The 12,224-nt window shown below is 47.6% G+C and overlaps 17 non-coding genes across 17 annotated transcripts; all 17 read left to right on the forward strand.

Annotated features, from left to right (window-relative positions):
• The first annotated feature begins 401 nt into the window (after positions 1–401).
• LOC143873696 (5S ribosomal RNA) lies at positions 402–520 on the forward strand. Its single transcript, XR_013248399.1, has one exon. It is a non-coding gene; the product is annotated as a 5S ribosomal RNA (ribosomal RNA).
• Positions 521–1,116: 596 nt separating this feature from the next.
• Positions 1,117–1,235, forward strand: LOC143873567 (5S ribosomal RNA). The gene has a single exon (XR_013248272.1). It is a non-coding gene; the product is annotated as a 5S ribosomal RNA (ribosomal RNA).
• A 597-nt stretch (positions 1,236–1,832) lies between these two features.
• On the forward strand, positions 1,833–1,951 carry LOC143872464 (5S ribosomal RNA). The gene has a single exon (XR_013247211.1). It is a non-coding gene; the product is annotated as a 5S ribosomal RNA (ribosomal RNA).
• A 597-nt stretch (positions 1,952–2,548) lies between these two features.
• On the forward strand, positions 2,549–2,667 carry LOC143872465 (5S ribosomal RNA). The gene has a single exon (XR_013247212.1). It is a non-coding gene; the product is annotated as a 5S ribosomal RNA (ribosomal RNA).
• A 596-nt stretch (positions 2,668–3,263) lies between these two features.
• LOC143872466 (5S ribosomal RNA) lies at positions 3,264–3,382 on the forward strand. The gene has a single exon (XR_013247213.1). It is a non-coding gene; the product is annotated as a 5S ribosomal RNA (ribosomal RNA).
• A 596-nt stretch (positions 3,383–3,978) lies between these two features.
• Positions 3,979–4,097, forward strand: LOC143872468 (5S ribosomal RNA). The gene has a single exon (XR_013247215.1). It is a non-coding gene; the product is annotated as a 5S ribosomal RNA (ribosomal RNA).
• Positions 4,098–4,694: 597 nt separating this feature from the next.
• Positions 4,695–4,813, forward strand: LOC143872469 (5S ribosomal RNA). Its single transcript, XR_013247216.1, has one exon. It is a non-coding gene; the product is annotated as a 5S ribosomal RNA (ribosomal RNA).
• A 597-nt stretch (positions 4,814–5,410) lies between these two features.
• LOC143872471 (5S ribosomal RNA) lies at positions 5,411–5,529 on the forward strand. Its single transcript, XR_013247217.1, has one exon. It is a non-coding gene; the product is annotated as a 5S ribosomal RNA (ribosomal RNA).
• A 597-nt stretch (positions 5,530–6,126) lies between these two features.
• LOC143873712 (5S ribosomal RNA) lies at positions 6,127–6,245 on the forward strand. The gene has a single exon (XR_013248414.1). It is a non-coding gene; the product is annotated as a 5S ribosomal RNA (ribosomal RNA).
• Positions 6,246–6,840: 595 nt separating this feature from the next.
• Positions 6,841–6,959, forward strand: LOC143873401 (5S ribosomal RNA). The gene has a single exon (XR_013248111.1). It is a non-coding gene; the product is annotated as a 5S ribosomal RNA (ribosomal RNA).
• Positions 6,960–7,564: 605 nt separating this feature from the next.
• On the forward strand, positions 7,565–7,683 carry LOC143873975 (5S ribosomal RNA). Its single transcript, XR_013248667.1, has one exon. It is a non-coding gene; the product is annotated as a 5S ribosomal RNA (ribosomal RNA).
• A 597-nt stretch (positions 7,684–8,280) lies between these two features.
• LOC143873206 (5S ribosomal RNA) lies at positions 8,281–8,399 on the forward strand. Its single transcript, XR_013247926.1, has one exon. It is a non-coding gene; the product is annotated as a 5S ribosomal RNA (ribosomal RNA).
• A 597-nt stretch (positions 8,400–8,996) lies between these two features.
• LOC143872472 (5S ribosomal RNA) lies at positions 8,997–9,115 on the forward strand. Its single transcript, XR_013247218.1, has one exon. It is a non-coding gene; the product is annotated as a 5S ribosomal RNA (ribosomal RNA).
• Positions 9,116–9,711: 596 nt separating this feature from the next.
• LOC143872473 (5S ribosomal RNA) lies at positions 9,712–9,830 on the forward strand. The gene has a single exon (XR_013247219.1). It is a non-coding gene; the product is annotated as a 5S ribosomal RNA (ribosomal RNA).
• Positions 9,831–10,427: 597 nt separating this feature from the next.
• Positions 10,428–10,546, forward strand: LOC143872474 (5S ribosomal RNA). The gene has a single exon (XR_013247220.1). It is a non-coding gene; the product is annotated as a 5S ribosomal RNA (ribosomal RNA).
• Positions 10,547–11,143: 597 nt separating this feature from the next.
• Positions 11,144–11,262, forward strand: LOC143872475 (5S ribosomal RNA). Its single transcript, XR_013247221.1, has one exon. It is a non-coding gene; the product is annotated as a 5S ribosomal RNA (ribosomal RNA).
• A 597-nt stretch (positions 11,263–11,859) lies between these two features.
• On the forward strand, positions 11,860–11,978 carry LOC143872476 (5S ribosomal RNA). The gene has a single exon (XR_013247222.1). It is a non-coding gene; the product is annotated as a 5S ribosomal RNA (ribosomal RNA).
• The last annotated feature ends 246 nt before the right edge of the window (positions 11,979–12,224 follow it).

Raw genomic sequence — 12,224 nt, forward strand, 5'->3', positions numbered from 1 at the left:
ACGGAATTCGTTCTGACATTTCATTTGCGGTCAAATTATAGCGGGGGTTTGTTTAGATTCAGTGACGTACAGGCTATAGCGGATGAGTGTACTAGTGGATGCGAGTTATGAATCCGGTCGGAAGGTGTTTACTGGCCGTGAGCTACCCTTGGTGCACAAATATCGTTTCGACGATAACTTTTGATCCGCCCGTCAGATCGTGGCGATTCTTATATTGATTCGGGGGTACTCGGGAAGATTAATCGCGCGATGACAGCCCTGGCGGTCATCCGGCTTTCCGACATGCTCGGATCGTCCATCCGTATCATCTAGCAGGATTTTTTCGCACTTTCATTTAAACGGACTTCGTACGACAATGCGAGTGGAAACTCTTTATTACTTTGACAATGGAGAGGCATGCTGGGTGCGATCATACCAGCACAAATGCACTGGATCCCATCAGAACTCCGAAGTTAAGCGCGCTTGGGCGAGAGTAGTACTAGGATGGGTGACCTCCTGGGAAGTCCTCGTGTTGCACCCCTGTCACTTTTTTCGGCTATCTACCACTTTTTTCGAACAATCTTTCGGTTCTGGAACATCGATGCGAACTGAAACGCACGTTTAGTGCGACGCCTCCTACGTTTCGGTTGGGATCTTTTTATTTTCTGCCGGATAGTGAATTCAAATACGTCCGGTCTTTATTATGGCGGGGTGATAGTGTCGTTTGATTCGATAAACGGAATTCATTCTGACATTTCATTTGCGGTCAAATTATAGCGGGGGTTTGTTTAGATTCAGTGACGTACAGGCTATAGCGGATGAGTGTACTAGTGGATGCGAGTTATGAATCCGGTCGGAAGGTGTTTACTGGCCGTGAGCTACCCTTGGTGCACAAATATCGTTTCGACGATAACTTTTGATCCGCCCGTCAGATCGTGGCGATTCTTATATTGATTCGGGGGTACTCGGGAAGATTAATCGCGCGATGACAGCCCTGGCGGTCATCCGGCTTTCCGACATGCTCGGATCGTCCATCCGTATCATCTAGCAGGATTTTTTCGCACTTTCATTTAAACGGACTTCGTACGACAATGCGAGTGGAAACTCTTTATTACTTTGACAATGGAGAGGCATGCTGGGTGCGATCATACCAGCACAAATGCACTGGATCCCATCAGAACTCCGAAGTTAAGCGTGCTTGGGTGAGAGTAGTACTAGGATGGGTGACCTCCTGGGAAGTCCTCGTGTTGCACCCCTGTCACTTTTTTCGGCTATCTACCACTTTTTTCGAACAATCTTTCGGTTCTGGAACATCGATGCGAACTGAAACGCACGTTTAGTGCGACGCCTCCTACGTTTCGGTTGGGATCTTTTTATTTTCTGCCGGATAGTGAATTCAAATACGTCCGGTCTTTATTATGGCGGGGTGATAGTGTCGTTTGATTCGATAAACGGAATTCGTTCTGACATTTCATTTGCGGTCAAATTATAGCGGGGGTTTGTTTAGATTCAGTGACGTACAAGCTATAGCGGATGAGTGTACTAGTGGATGAAAGTCATGAATCCGGTCGGAAGGTGTTTACTGGCCGTGAGCTACCCTTGGTGCACAAATATCGTTCCGACGATAACGTTTGATCCGCCCGTCAGATCGTGGCGATTCTTATATTGATTCGGGGGTACTCAGGAAGATTAATCGCGCGATGACAGCCCTGGCGGTCATCCGGCTTTCCGACATGCTCGGATCGTCCATCCGGTGTCATCTAGCAGGATTTTTTCGCACTTTCATTTAAACGGACTTCGTACGACAATGCGAGTGGAAACTCTTTATTACTTTGACAATGGAGAGGCATGCTGGGTGCGATCATACCAGCACAAATGCACTGGATCCCATCAGAACTCCGAAGTTAAGCGTGCTTGGGCGAGAGTAGTACTAGGATGGGTGACCTCCTGGGAAGTCCTCGTGTTGCACCCCTGTCACTTTTTTCGGCTATCTACCACTTTTTTCGAACAATCTTTCGGTTCTAGAACATCGATGCGAACTGAAACGCACGTTTAGTGCGTCGCCTCCTACGTTTCGGTACGGATCTTTTTATTTTCTTCCGGATGGTGAATTCAAAGACGTCCGGTCTTTATTATGGCGGGGTGATAGTGTCGTTTGATTCGATAAACGGAATTCGTTCTGACATTTCATTTGCGGTCAAATTATAGCGGGGGTTTGTTTAGATTCAGTGACGTACAGGCTATAGCGGATGAGTGTACTAGTGGATGCGAGTCATGAATCCGGTCGGAAGGTGTTTACTGGCCGTGAGCTACCCTTGGTGCACAAATATCGTTTCGACGATAACTTTTGATCCGCCCGTCAGATCGTGGCGATTCTTATATTGATTCGGGGGTACTCAGGAAGATTAATCGCGCGATGACAGCCCTGGCGGTCATCCGGCTTTCAGACATGCTCGGATCGTCCATCCGGTGTCATCTAGCAGGATTTTTTCGCACTTTCATTTAAACGGACTTCGTACGACAATGCGAGTGGAAACTCTTTATTACTTTGACAATGGAGAGGCATGCTGGGTGCGATCATACCAGCACAAATGCACTGGATCCCATCAGAACTCCGAAGTTAAGCGTGCTTGGGCGAGAGTAGTACTAGGATGGGTGACCTCCTGGGAAGTCCTCGTGTTGCACCCCTGTCACTTTTTTCGGCTATCTACCACTTTTTTCGAACAATCTTTCGGTTCTGGAACATCGATGCGAACTGAAACGCACGTTTAGTGCGACGCCTCCTACGTTTCGGTTGGGGTCTTTTTATTTTCTGCCGGATAGTGAATTCAAATACGTCCGGTCTTTATTATGGCGGGGTGATAGTGTCGTTTGATTCGATAAACGGAATTCGTTCTGACATTTCATTTGCGGTCAAATTATAGCGGGGGTTTGTTTAGATTCAGTGACGTACAGGCTATAGCGGATGAGTGTACTAGTGGATGCGAGTTATGAATCCGGTCGGAAGGTGTTTACTGGCCGTGAGCTACCCTTGGTGCACAAATATCGTTTCGACGATAACTTTTGATCCGCCCGTCAGATCGTGGCGATTCTTATATTGATTCGGGGGTACTCGGGAAGATTAATCGCGCGATGACAGCCCTGGCGGTCATCCGGCTTTCCGACATGCTCGGATCGTCCATCCGTATCATCTAGCAGGATTTTTTCGCACTTTCATTTAAACGGACTTCGTACGACAATGCGAGTGGAAACTCTTTATTACTTTGACAATGGAGAGGCATGCTGGGTGCGATCATACCAGCACAAATGCACTGGATCCCATCAGAACTCCGAAGTTAAGCGTGCTTGGGCGAGAGTAGTACTAGGATGGGTGACCTCCTGGGAAGTCCTCGTGTTGCACCCCTGTCACTTTTTTCGGCTATCTACCACTTTTTTCGAACAATCTTTCGGTTCTGGAACATCGATGCGAACTGAAACGCACGTTTAGTGCGACGCCTCCTACGTTTCGGCTGGGATCTTTTTATTTTCTGCCGGATAGTGAATTCAAATATGTCCGGTCTTTATTATGGCGGGGTGATAGTGTCGTTTGATTCGATAAACGGAATTCGTTCTGACATTTCATTTGCGGTCAAATTATAGCGGGGGTTTGTTTAGATTCAGTGACGTACAGGCTATAGCGGATGAGTGTACTAGTGGATGCGAGTTATGAATCCGGTCGGAAGGTGTTTACTGGCCGTGAGCTACCCTTGGTGCACAAATATCGTTTCGACGATAACTTTTGATCCGCCCGTCAGATCGTGGCGATTCTTATATTGATTCGGGGGTACTCGGGAAGATTAATCGCGCGATGACAGCCCTGGCGGTCATCCGGCTTTCCGACATGCTCGGATCGTCCATCCGTATCATCTAGCAGGATTTTTTCGCACTTTCATTTAAACGGACTTCGTACGACAATGCGAGTGGAAACTCTTTATTACTTTGACAATGGAGAGGCATGCTGGGTGCGATCATACCAGCACAAATGCACTGGATCCCATCAGAACTCCGAAGTTAAGCGTGCTTGGGCGAGAGTAGTACTAGGATGGGTGACCTCCTGGGAAGTCCTCGTGTTGCACCCCTGTCACTTTTTTCGGCTATCTACCACTTTTTTCGAACAATCTTTCGGTTCTGGAACATCGATGCGAACTGAAACGCACGTTTAGTGCGACGCCTCCTACGTTTCGGTTGGGATCTTTTTATTTTCTGCCGGATAGTGAATTCAAATACGTCCGGTCTTTATTATGGCGGGGTGATAGTGTCGTTTGATTCGATAAACGGAATTCGTTCTGACATTTCATTTGCGGTCAAATTATAGCGGGGGTTTGTTTAGATTCAGTGACGTACAAGCTATAGCGGATGAGTGTACTAGTGGATGAAAGTCATGAATCCGGTCGGAAGGTGTTTACTGGCCGTGAGCTACCCTTGGTGCACAAATATCGTTCCGACGATAACGTTTGATCCGCCCGTCAGATCGTGGCGATTCTTATATTGATTCGGGGGTACTCAGGAAGATTAATCGCGCGATGACAGCCGTGGCGGTCATCCGGCTTTCCGACATGCTCGGATCGTCCATCCGGTGTCATCTAGCAGGATTTTTTCGCACTTTCATTTAAACGGACTTCGGACGACAATGCGAGTGGAAACTCTTTATTACTTTGACAATGGAGAGGCATGCTGGGTGCGATCATACCAGCACAAATGCACTGGATCCCATCAGAACTCCGAAGTTAAGCGTGCTTGGGCGAGAGTAGTACTAGGATGGGTGACCTCCTGGGAAGTCCTCGTGTTGCACCCCTGTCACTTTTTTCGGCTATCTACCACTTTTTTCGAACAATCTTTCGGTTCTGGAACATCGATGCGAACTGAAACGCACGTTTAGTGCGTCGCCTCCTACGTTTCGGTACGGATCTTTTTATTTTCTTCCGGATGGTGAATTCAAAGACGTCCGGTCTTTATTATGGCGGGGTGATAGTGTCGTTTGATTCGATAAACGGAATTCGTTCTGACATTTCATTTGCGGTCAAATTATAGCGGGGGTTTGTTTAGATTCAGTGACGTACAGGCTATAGCGGATGAGTGTACTAGTGGATGCGAGTCATGAATCCGGTCGGAAGGTGTTTACTGGCCGTGAGCTACCCTTGGTGCACAAATATCGTTTCGACGATAACTTTTGATCCGCCCGTCAGATCGTGGCGATTCTTATATTGATTCGGGGGTACTCGAGAAGATTAATCGCGCGATGACAGCCCTGGCGGTCATCCGGCTTTCCGACATGCTCGGATCGTCCATCCGGTGTCATCTAGCAGGATTTTTTTGCACTTTCATTTAAACGGACTTCGTACGACAATGCGAGTGGAAACTCTTTATTACTTTGACAATGGAGAGGCATGCTGGGTGCGATCATACCAGCACAAATGCACTGGATCCCATCAGAACTCCGAAGTTAAGCGTGCTTGGGCGAGAGTAGTACTAGGATGGGTGACCTCCTGGGAAGTCCTCGTGTTGCACCCCTGTCACTTTTTTCGGCTATCTACCACTTTTTTCGAACAATCTTTCGGTTCTGGAACATCGATGCGAACTGAAACGCACGTTTAGTGCGACGCCTCCTACGTTTCGGTTGGGATCTTTTTATTTTCTGCCGGATAGTGAATTCAAATACGTCCGGTCTTTATTATGGCGGGGTGATAGTGTCGTTTGATTCGATAAACGGAATTCGTTCTGACATTTCATTTGCGGTCAAATTATAGCGGGGGTTTGTTTAGATTCAGTGACGTACAAGCTATAGCGGATGAGTTTACTAGTGGATGAAAGTCATGAATCCGGTCGGAAGGTGTTTACTGGCCGTGAGCTACCCTTGGTGCACAAATATCGTTCCGACGATAACTTTTGATCCGCCCGTCAGATCGTGGCGATTCTTATATTGATTCGGGGGTACTCGGGAAGATTAATCGCGCGATGACAGCCTTGGCGGTCATCCGGCTTTCCGACATGCTCGGATCGTCCATCCGGTGTCATCTAGCAGGATTTTTTCGCACTTTCATTTAAACGGACTTCGTACGACAATGCGAGTGGAAACTCTTTATTACTTTGACAATGGAGAGGCATGCTGGGTGCGATCATACCAGCACAAATGCACTGGATCCCATCAGAACTCCGAAGTTAAGCGTGCTTGGGCGAGAGTAGTACTAGGATGGGTGACCTCCTGGGAAGTCCAAGTGTTGCACCCCTGTCACTTTTTTCGGCTATCTACCACTTTTTTCGAACAATCTTTCGGTTCTGGAACATCGATGCGAACTGAAACGCACGTTTAGTGCGTCGCCTCCTACGTTTCGGTTCGGATCTTTTTATTTTCTTCCGGATGGTGAATTCAAAGACGTCCGGTCTTTATTATGGCGGGGTGATAGTGTCGTTTGATTCGATAAACGGAATTCGTTCTGACATTTCATTTGCGGTCAAATTATAGCGGGGGTTTGTTCAGATTGAGTGACGTACAGGCTATAGCGGATGAGTGTACTAGTGGATGCGAGTCATGAATCCGGTCGGAAGGTGTTTACTGGCCGTGAGCTACCCTTGGTGCACAAATATCGTTCCGACGATAACTTTTGATCCGCCCGTCAGATCGTGGCGATTCTTATATTGATTCGGGGGTACTCAGGAAGATTAATCGCGCTGACAGCCCTGGCGGTCATCCGGCTTTCCGACATGCTCGGATCGTCCATCCGGTGTCATCTAGCAGGATTTTTTCGCACTTTCATTTAAACGGACTTCGTACGACAATGCGAGTGGAAACTCTTTATTACTTTGACAATGGAGAGGCATGCTGGGTGCGATCATACCAGCACAAATGCACTGGATCCCATCAGAACTCTGAAGTTAAGCGTGCTTGGGCGAGAGTAGTACTAGGATGGGTGACCTCCTGGGAAGTCCTCGTGTTGCACCCCTGTCACTTTTTTCGGCTATCTACCACTTTTTTCGAACAATCTTTCGGTTCTGGAACATCGATGCGAACTGAAACGCACGTTTAGTGCGTCGCCTCCTACGTTTCGGTTCGGATCTTTTTATTTTCTTCCGGATGGTGAATTCAAAGACGTCCGGTCTTTATTATGGCGGGGTGATAGTGTCGTTTGATTCGATAAACGGAATTCGTTCTGACATTTCATTTGCGGTCAAATTATAGCGGGGGTTTGTTCAGATTCAGTGACGTACAGGCTATAGCGGATGAGTGTACTAGTGGATGCGAGTCATGAATCCGGTCGGAAGGTGTTTACTGGCCGTGAGCTACCCTTGGTGCACAAATATCGTTCCGACGATAACTTTTGATCCGCCCGTCAGATCGTGGCGATTCTTATATTGATTCGGGGGTACTCGGGAAGATTCATCGCGCGATGACAGCCCTAGCGCCCTAGCGGTCATCCGGCTTTCCGACATGCTCGGATCGTCCATCCGGTGTCATCTAGCAGGATTTTTTCGCACTTTCATTTAAACGGACTTCGTACGACAATGCGAGTGGAAACTCTTTATTACTTTGACAATGGAGAGGCATGCTGGGTGCGATCATACCAGCACAAATGCACTGGATCCCATCAGAACTCCGAAGTTAAGCGTGCTTGGGCGAGAGTAGTGCTAGGATGGGTGACCTCCTGGGAAGTCCTCGTGTTGCACCCCTGTCACTTTTTTCGGCTATCTACCACTTTTTTCGAACAATCTTTCGGTTCTGGAACATCGATGCGAACTGAAACGCACGTTTAGTGCGACGCCTCCTACGTTTCGGTTGTGATCTTTTTATTTTCTGCCGGATAGTGAATTCAAATACGTCCGGTCTTTATTATGGCGGGGTGATAGTGTCGTTTGATTCGATAAACGGAATTCGTTCTGACATTTCATTTGCGGTCAAATTATAGCGGGGGTTTGTTTAGATTCAGTGACGTACACGCTATAGCGGATGAGTGTACTAGTGGATGAAAGTCATGAATCCGGTCGGAAGGTGTTTACTGGCCGTGAGCTACCCTTGGTGCACAAATATCGTTCCGACGATAACTTTTGATCCGCCCGTCAGATCGTGGCGATTCTTATATTGATTCGGGGGTACTCGGGAAGATTAATCGCGCGATGACAGCCCTGGCAGTCATCCGGCTTTCCGACATGCTCGGATCGTCCATCCGGTGTCATCTAGCAGGATTTTTTCGCACTTTCATTTAAACGGACTTCGTACGACAATGCGAGTGGAAACTCTTTATTACTTTTACAATGGAGAGGCATGCTGGGTGCGATCATACCAGCACAAATGCACTGGATCCCATCAGAACTCCGAAGTTAAGCGTGCTTGGGCGAGAGTAGTACTAGGATGGGTAACCTCCTGGGAAGTCCTCGTGTTGCACCCCTGTCACTTTTTTCGGCTATCTACCACTTTTTTCGAACAATCTTTCGGTTCTGGAACATCGATGCGAACTGAAACGCACGTTTAGTGCGACGCCTCCTACGTTTCGGTTGGGGTCTTTTTATTTTCTGCCGGATAGTGAATTCAAATACGTCCGGTCTTTATTATGGCGGGGTGATAGTGTCGTTTGATTCGATAAACGGAATTCGTTCTAACATTTCATTTGCGGTCAAATTATAGCGGGGGTTTGTTTAGATTCAGTGACGTACAAGCTATAGCGGATGAGTGTACTAGTGGATGAAAGTCATGAATCCGGTCGGAAGGTGTTTACTGGCCGTGAGCTACCCATGGTGCACAAATATCGTTCCGACGATAACTTTTGATCCGCCCGTCAGATCGTGGCGATTCTTATATTGATTCGGGGGTACTCGGGAAGATTAATCGCGCGATGACAGCCTTGGCGGTCATCCGGCTTTCCGACATGCTCGGATCGTCCATCCGGTGTCATCTAGCAGGATTTTTTCGCACTTTGATTTAAACGGACTTCGTACGACAATGCGAGTGGAAACTCTTTATTACTTTGACAATGGAGAGGCATGCTGGGTGCGATCATACCAGCACAAATGCACTGGATCCCATCAGAACTCCGAAGTTAAGCGTGCTTGGGCGAGAGTAGTACTAGGATGGGTGACCTCCTGGGAAGTCCTCGTGTTGCACCCCTGTCACTTTTTTCGGCTATCTACCACTTTTTTCGAACAATCTTTCGGTTCTGGAACATCGATGCGAACTGAAACGCACGTTTAGTGCGTCGCCTCCTACGTTTCGGTACGGATCTTTTTATTTTCTTCCGGATGGTGAATTCAAAGACGTCCGGTCTTTATTATGGCGGGGTGATAGTGTCGTTTGATTCGATAAACGGAATTCGTTCTGACATTTCATTTGCGGTCAAATTATAGCGGGGGTTTGTTTAGATTCAGTGACGTACAGGCTATAGCGGATGAGTGTACTAGTGGATGCGAGTTATGAATCCGGTCGGAAGGTGTTTACTGGCCGTGAGCTACCCTTGGTGCACAAATATCGTTTCGACGATAACTTTTGATCCGCCCGTCAGATCGTGGCGATTCTTATATTGATTCGGGGGTACTCGGGAAGATTAATCGCGCGATGACAGCCCTAGCGGTCATCCGGCTTTCCGACATGCTCGGATCGTCCATCCGTATCATCTAGCAGGATTTTTTCGCACTTTCATTTAAACGGACTTCGTACGACAATGCGAGTGGAAACTCTTTATTACTTTGACAATGGAGAGGCATGCTGGGTGCGATCATACCAGCACAAATGCACTGGATCCCATCAGAACTCCGAAGTTAAGCGTGCTTGGGCGAGAGTAGTACTAGGATGGGTGACCTCCTGGGAAGTCCTCGTGTTGCACCCCTGTCACTTTTTTCGGCTATCTACCACTTTTTTCGAACAATCCTTCGGTTCTGGAACATCGATGCGAACTGAAACGCACGTTTAGTGCGACGCCTCCTACGTTTCGGTTGGGATCTTTTTATTTTCTGCCGGATAGTGAATTCAAATACGTCCGGTCTTTATTATGGCGGGGTGATAGTGTCGTTTGATTCGATAAACGGAATTCGTTCTAACATTTCATTTGCGGTCAAATTATAGCGGGGGTTTGTTTAGATTCAGTGACGTACAAGCTATAGCGGATGAGTGTACTAGTGGATGAAAGTCATGAATCCGGTCGGAAGGTGTTTACTGGCCGTGAGCTACCCTTGGTGCACAAATATCGTTCCGACGATAACTTTTGATCCGCCCGTCAGATCGTGGCGATTCTTATATTGATTCGGGGGTACTCAGGAAGATTAATCGCGCGATGACAGCCCTGGCGGTCATCCGGCTTTCCGACATGCTCGGATCGTCCATCCGGTGTCATCTAGCAGGATTTTTTCGCACTTTCATTTAAACGGACTTCGTACGACAATGCGAGTGGAAACTCTTTATTACTTTGACAATGGAGAGGCATGCTGGGTGCGATCATACCAGCACAAATGCACTGGATCCCATCAGAACTCCGAAGTTAAGCGTGCTTGGGCGAGAGTAGTACTAGGATGGGTGACCTCCTGGGAAGTCCTCGTGTTGCACCCCTGTCACTTTTTTCGGCTATCTACCACTTTTTTCGAACAATCTTTCGGTTCTGGAACATCGATGCGAACTGAAACGCACGTTTAGTGCGTCGCCTCCTACGTTTCGGTACGGATCTTTTTATTTTCTTCCGGATGGTGAATTCAAAGACGTCCGGTCTTTATTATGGCGGGGTGATAGTGTCGTTTGATTCGATAAACGGAATTCGTTCTGACATTTCATTTGCGGTCAAATTATAGCGGGGGTTTGTTTAGATTCAGTGACGTACAGGCTATAGCGGATGAGTGTACTAGTGGATGCGAGTCATGAATCCGGTCGGAAGGTGTTTACTGGCCGTGAGCTACCCTTGGTGCACAAATATCGTTTCGACGATAACTTTTGATCCGCCCGTCAGATCGTGGCGATTCTTATATTGATTCGGGGGTACTCGAGAAGATTAATCGCGCGATGACAGCCCTGGCGGTCATCCGGCTTTCCGACATGCTCGGATCGTCCATCCGGTGTCATCTAGCAGAATTTTTTTGCACTTTCATTTAAACGGACTTCGTACGACAATGCGAGTGGAAACTCTTTATTACTTTGACAATGGAGAGGCATGCTGGGTGCGATCATACCAGCACAAATGCACTGGATCCCATCAGAACTCCGAAGTTAAGCGTGCTTGGGCGAGAGTAGTACTAGGATGGGTGACCTCCTGGGAAGTCCTCGTGTTGCACCCCTGTCACTTTTTTCGGCTATCTACCACTTTTTTCGAACAATCTTTCGGTTCTGGAACATCGATGCGAACTGAAACGCACGTTTAGTGCGACGCCTCCTACGTTTCGGTTGGGATCTTTTTATTTTCTGCCGGATAGTGAATTCAAATACGTCCGGTCTTTATTATGGCGGGGTGATAGTGTCGTTTGATTCGATAAACGGAATTCGTTCTGACATTTCATTTGCGGTCAAATTATAGCGGGGGTTTGTTTAGATTCAGTGACGTACAAGCTATAGCGGATGAGTGTACTAGTGGATGAAAGTCATGAATCCGGTCGGAAGGTGTTTACTGGCCGTGAGCTACCCTTGGTGCACAAATATCGTTCCGACGATAACTTTTGATCCGCCCGTCAGATCGTGGCGATTCTTATATTGATTCGGGGGTACTCGGGAAGATTAATCGCGCGATGACAGCCCTGGCGGTCATCCGGCTTTCCGACATGCTCGGATCGTCCATCCGGTGTCATCTAGCAGGATTTTTTTGCACTTTCATTTAAACGGACTTCGTACGACAATGCGAGTGGAAACTCTTTATTACTTTGACAATGGAGAGGCATGCTGGGTGCGATCATACCAGCACAAATGCACTGGATCCCATCAGAACTCCGAAGTTAAGCGTGCTTGGGCGAGAGTAGTACTAGGATGGGTGACCTCCTGGGAAGTCCTCGTGTTGCACCCCTGTCACTTTTTTCGGCTATCTACCACTTTTTTCGAACAATCTTTCGGTTCTGGAACATCGATGCGAACTGAAACGCACGTTTAGTGCGACGCCTCCTACGTTTCGGTTGGGATCTTTTTATTTTCTGCCGGATAGTGAATTCAAATACGTCCGGTCTTTATTATGGCGGGGTGATAGTGTCGTTTGATTCGATAAACGGAATTCGTTCTGACATTTCATTTGCGGTCAAATTATAGCGGGGGTTTG

Source organism: Tasmannia lanceolata, unplaced genomic scaffold (assembly GCF_043159265.1).
Source record: "Tasmannia lanceolata isolate RefF3 unplaced genomic scaffold, GAP_Taslan_0.1 ptg000003l, whole genome shotgun sequence".
In the NCBI taxonomy this organism is placed as follows: Eukaryota; Viridiplantae; Streptophyta; class Magnoliopsida; order Canellales; family Winteraceae; genus Tasmannia; species Tasmannia lanceolata.